This window comes from Hibiscus syriacus, unplaced genomic scaffold (genome assembly GCF_006381635.1).
Source record: "Hibiscus syriacus cultivar Baekdansim isolate YM2019G1 unplaced genomic scaffold, ASM638163v2 tig00112637_pilon, whole genome shotgun sequence".
Classification (NCBI taxonomy): Eukaryota; Viridiplantae; Streptophyta; class Magnoliopsida; order Malvales; family Malvaceae; genus Hibiscus; species Hibiscus syriacus.
In genome coordinates this window covers 53732-59564 of record NW_024063374.1, presented here as the reverse complement: position 1 = coordinate 59564, position 5833 = coordinate 53732, and the positions used below count along the sequence as shown (strand labels likewise).

The 5833-nt window shown below is 37.6% G+C and overlaps 1 pseudogene; it reads left to right on the top strand.

The window, feature by feature from the left end:
• Window positions 1–870: 870 nt before the first annotated feature.
• On the top strand, window positions 871–5833 carry LOC120182335 (annotated as a pseudogene).

Genomic DNA, 5833 nt, shown 5'->3' with positions numbered 1-5833 from the left:
TTTCTTTGTTCGTTCGTTTTCATTTGAAGTAGAACTAGGGTTGGGTATTATGACCAGTTGTGTTTTCTTGGTTTTATTATTGTTGTGCTTTGAAAATTGTATGATTGACAGTTGCTGTTGCACTACTGGGTAAAAGTGAAGTCGAATAATTATTTGAAGTAGAGTGATTGTTACCGTGATCACTATAGGTCTCCACAAGCATATAACAATCTTTGATCTATGAAGTATTTGACTACTTATAAAACTGTAACTGTCAGGGAAGAGAGAAGAGTTGTTATAATAGAGAAGATTTTGTCGCAAGAAACATTTTATGAGACCAATGAGGTTGTGTTTAAAAATTAGAAATGGCGTGACAGACTTGGCGTGACATTTGGAAAATTCACTAAACATGCATATTTAGTAATTAAAATGGGTTTTACTATTCCATTTCATACATCAACTTGATTTGTTTCAAATTTAGATATCTTGACAATTTAATTTTCTTTAAACTTTTTTATTGTGATTTAGTATCATTGTCAATAATAATTAAATATAACAAATTAAAGAAACAATAACGCGAAGATGCTTAAAAAATTACACTTCCGAAATTGCAACTTACATATTTTTATTTTCAAATATGTAAGTTCAAATCACAATTACATAATTGAATTATGATTTTGCCAATTACTTCAATTCTAGAATGATTATAATTTAAGAAAAAGAGTTAAAAAGATAATGGAGTTCAACACCTTTATGAACAAATGGATAAGGCCGGTAGCTCTCTTATTGAAATTTTTAAATGTCTGTTTTTTTAACGAAATCTCTATTGGAGTTGTAAGTCCGACGCATAAAAATTATACAATAAAGTATGTGCTCGGTAATCACCACTGCCAATTTTAGCGACAAGTGTAATTCCAGGATTTATCTCTCTTGATTTGATGATGTTTCATTTCCCTAATTGAGGATTTATCCCATGCGTAAGGATGAACTGTTCCTTTTTCAATGCTTCATTGTTTTCATTTTATTCTGCCAGGTGGATGGGGGTTGATGATTTTTTAAGATTAGGCTATACTGTCCTTTTGAATCTTAATTGTGTGTGATAATATAGAATAGATATCTGCCCTTATGGCATGGAATTTATTCACCTACTACACGTCTATTTTCTTATCATCAGGTGGATCAAATGGCCAGAAAGATACAAGTATAGAGGATGAGGTTAGGTATCGGTACAATAGTGTCATTACACATTATAGGAAATCCTTCGTTCAAGACAATGTTCAGAGGTATCAAACGTCATTTTCATTGCACCTCTTTCAGTTTCTGTTATGAATATTTGTAGATTTTTGGCATCTGCTCTCTATCCCCTTCTTCTGTGTTATATTAATGTTTGTGTTGAACCCGTTATCATTTGAATCTTTTATCAAGCAAAACAAAGTCTTTATGATGCGTCTTATTTTTGTTAGCCTTATCTTGTGCTGTACAATAAATGTTGATTTATGCACAATATGCTACTACTAAATGGAAGTTTACCTGCCTTTAACTTTTTGAGAACTGACACTTCTAATTTTATTTTATTTTTTAAATGCAGGGTTTCACCAATTACCTTTGAACTTGAAGCTACCTTGAAATTGACCAGGTTTCTATGCAGGTATGTTTCAATGCTCAATGCCATTATTATCTCCTTGAATTAGCTTGTGGGCATGACATGCATGGCTCCTTGGTATTTTTAAGATAAATTGTAGGGAGATTGTTTTATAGTGTTGATCTGATTAGCTGCTATTTATACATTTTCTAGAAAGGCACTTCTATGAGTAGCCTTGTCTAAATTCCAAGATTTTGTGTATAGTTTCATGCAGTCGGAATGCATTCTTAAAAGGAAAATTCTTTTTAATTGTTGCTATTATTGTAGGAGAGAACTGACTAAGGAGGTTGTGGAGTCGGTAACCAATGCTGCTGATGGTGCAAAATCATTGATCGATGCCAGTGACAGACTCATTTTATATGTTGAAATAGCCCGTTTGTTTGGTTCTCTTGGTTATCAACGAAAAGCTGCCTTCTTCTCAAGGCAGGTAGCACAGTTGTACCTACAACAAGAAAATAGGTTTGCTGCTACCAGTGCCATGCAAGTCCTGGCAATGACCACCAAAGCATATCGTGTTCAAAGTAGAGCATCCAATGCAAATCATTCTATATCTAATGTGAGTACAGAACTGTGGTGCAAACTTTGTAGTCACATTTTATAAAAGCACTTCAGTCTTTGTAGACTACCATATTATAACAACCATCCATATATTCTTTCTACTATGGCAGGAAACTGAATCAGGGCATACTGATAGAGGGAAATTGCATCATCACTCAGCGGTTTCACTGTTTGAATCACAATGGAGCACCTTGCAGATGGTTGTGCTTGTGCTGCGAGAGATACTTCTGTCTGCTGTTCGTGCAGGAGACCCTCTTACTTCCTGGAGTGCAGCGGCAAGGCTACTAAGATCTTATTATCCTCTAATTACACCTGCTGGACAAAATGGCCTTGCTAATGCACTGGAAAATGCAGCCGTAAGGTTGCCTTCGGGAACTCGGTGTGTTGACCCTGCCTTACCTTTCATAAGGTTTGTCTCACTGCTTTGAATTTATCTAGAATTCTAGATTTGGGGAGGGAGAGTTCTATTTCATCATTCTGATGGTCCTGTGCTTCTGCAGCACTTAATTGTGGAGATCTTTTATGAGAGTCAGTTGCTCAGACATTCCATGTTCTCTTTAGTTTTTGCATAGGTTTTTTCTGCTTACTTCCCCGTCTATCAAGTTCTTTTGCCGAGGTCTGTGTATGGGTAATCGCATATTGTTAATCAAAAAGAAAAAGAAACTTTTGACTCCCACTTTCCTAATACCTCAGTATGCAATGTTATAATGTAAGCTGTATTCTTTTCCTCTCCATCCCTCACAAATGGACATTGTAAAACATAATCCAGCAAGAGAAGATTGGTGGGAAGGATCTGCACCTTCAGGACCTTTTATCTATACACCATTCAGCAAGGGAGAGCCATCTGATAATAGCAAGCAAGATTTGGTTTGGATTGTAGGGGAACCGGTCCAAGTCTTTGTGGAGTTAGCTAACCCTTGTGGATTTGATTTAAAGGTTGATAGCATCTATCTCTCTGTGCAATCGGGGAATTTTGATGCTTTTCCCCTTAGTGTGGATCTCCTGCCTAATTCATCCTTAGTGATCATGTTATCTGGGATCCCTACATCTGTTAGACGAGTGGTGATTCCAGGATGCACTGTTCATTGTTTTGGTGTAATTACTGAACACCATTTTAAGGATGTTGATAATTTGCTTCTTGGAGCTGCACAAGGACTTGTGCTTTCTGACCCTTTTCGTTGCTGTGGTTCACCAAGGTTGAGAAATGTATCTGAGCTGAATATTTCTGTTATACCTCCATTGCCATTGCTCGTATCACATATTGTAGGCGTTGCTGGTTCCATTGTCTTATATGAAGGTGAAATTCCAGATTTATGGATTACTCTAGCGAATGCTGGCACAATTGCAGTTGAGCAGGTACACATTTCACTTTCTGGAAAAAAACCAAGATTCTGTCATCTCAATCGGACATGAAAAATTAAAATCTGCTCTTCCACTGAAACCTGGTGCAGAACTGAGCATACCTCTGACCTTGAATGCTTGGCAACTTGGCTTGGGTGAGAGTGATACTGCAGCTGGTAAGAGTGTCTCTGGGAGCATGGGTAGAACTGTGAAGGAAGGAAGCTGCCCCTCCTTGTTGATCCATTATGCAGGTATTTTTTTAAAAATTTATATGGTACAGTCACTCGGTATCTGTCATAACTGAAGCATATTTCCCTTTTTTCGCCAGTGGTCCATTGATGTGTTTACTGCAATATTCTGGAATTTCCCGGATTTCTTTAATTTCTTCTTTGATGGGTTCCAGCTGTATTATTAGATTGGATGAACTAATCTTTTATGATTTCCTTTATAACGTAGCCCTGCAGTATTCGTGCTAGTAGCTTTGATGCATATCATCACTCATTCGTTGCAGTTAATATTTTGCATGCAATCATAATTTTAAAAGTTGAGTGTCTTTTAACCAAAAAAAATCCTAAATGATAATTACTACGGATAAATTTAGTTTCTGTTGCATAATCAAGTTCATTTGACTTGGGATGACTAGTAATTTCTTTGTGGTTCCATCATTCTTGAACTGCAGGTAGGAACTTTCTGAAGCTCATCGTTCTTTTCTCAGGGCCATTGGGATAACTTGGGGATCTTGAAAAAACCAAAACATCTGTGCCCCCGGGAAGGCGTCTAGTTGTTCCACTACAAATCTGTGTTTTGCAACTTGCAAGGTTTATCTCTTGTGACAGCTCGTTTGCTTTCCATGGAGATTCCTGCACATGTGGGTGGGAGTCCTTCCAATCTGGCTAATGGGGATGGTAACCCTTCGGATGAAGCTGTTGGCTATGGAAGTAAGAGATTGGTGAAGATTTATCCCTTTAGAGGAAGCTGGGGTTTACGTTTTCTTGAGCTAGAGATGTCTAATCCAACTGACGTGGTGTTTGAAATTAATGTTTCTGTCTTGGAAAAACCAAGCAACGAGGGCAATGTTTCTGTTGATTATGCTGAGAAATATGATTATCCCAAAACCAGAATTGACAGGGAATACTTTTCGAGGGTTTTAATACCACTTGAGCATTTTAAGTTACCATTTCTTGATGATTCATTTTTTTCGAAAGATTTGCAATCTGATGAGTCCACCGGTGGTAAAAGTTGTAATTTCTCAGAAAGAAAATACAAAATCTGAACTAAATGCTTCCATTACGAGCCTCACTTCCAGAATAAAAGTCATGTGGCAATCAGGACGGAACAGCTCCGGAGAACTGAACATCACAGATGCTATACGAGCAGCCCTTCAGTCATCCATCATGGATATACTATTGCCAGATCCTTTGACTTTCGGTTTCAGGCTTGCTAGAAATGGTTCTGAAAATGCGACAAAACTTGATTCACCACTAGAATCTGATACTAGTACACAGCGCTCTGCGTCAAAGAATCCTGGAATTGCACATGATATGACTCCTATGGAAGTGCTGATTCGAAATAACACAAAGGAAACCGTGAAGACAAGTCTTAGGTGTTACAGGCAGAGATGTAGCGGGACAGAATTGTGTTGAGGGCACGAAGGCAACTGTCCTATGGGCTGGTTAGTTCCTTTTATCTTATGGTATCTTTCTACTGCAGTTCCGTATTGCTGTTTCAATAATATCATTTTTAGTCATTAGTTTTTCTGGAGAAATCACAAAGACCCGCCTTAAAAGGGGAGTTTCAAAACAGTCCAATTAGTGTGTGGATCATGCCTTAATTTTTTTTGCCGAAACTTTGATTATGTTTTTGTTAATCAGGTGTTCTAAGTGGAATCACTATGGAGGTTCCTCCACTCCAAGAAAGCAAACATAGTTTTTCTTTGTACTTCCTCGTCCCAGGTGTAGGGTGAGTACACCATGGTTGCCGCTGCTATAATCGATGATGCGAATGACGTTTTAAGAGCCAGAGCAAAATGCGAATCTCTTAACGAGCCTATTTTTTGTCGAGGACCTCCGTTTCATGTGTGAGTCTTTGGTACTGAATAACCTTTTTTTTTTTTCCTTTTCTTTTCCGCATTGCTAACGTAAAATGCTCCTCAGTCAGCAGTCATACTAGCATCTTCCAATAATAACCACCAAAATTGCCGCTTCTCAAAATCCAGTTAATGTACAAAATAGGGATTAAATGCTTGCAAATGAGATCACTTGTGTATCCATTTGGCTGTTTTTTGTTCATTTTATACGTTGGTTTTGTGAAATA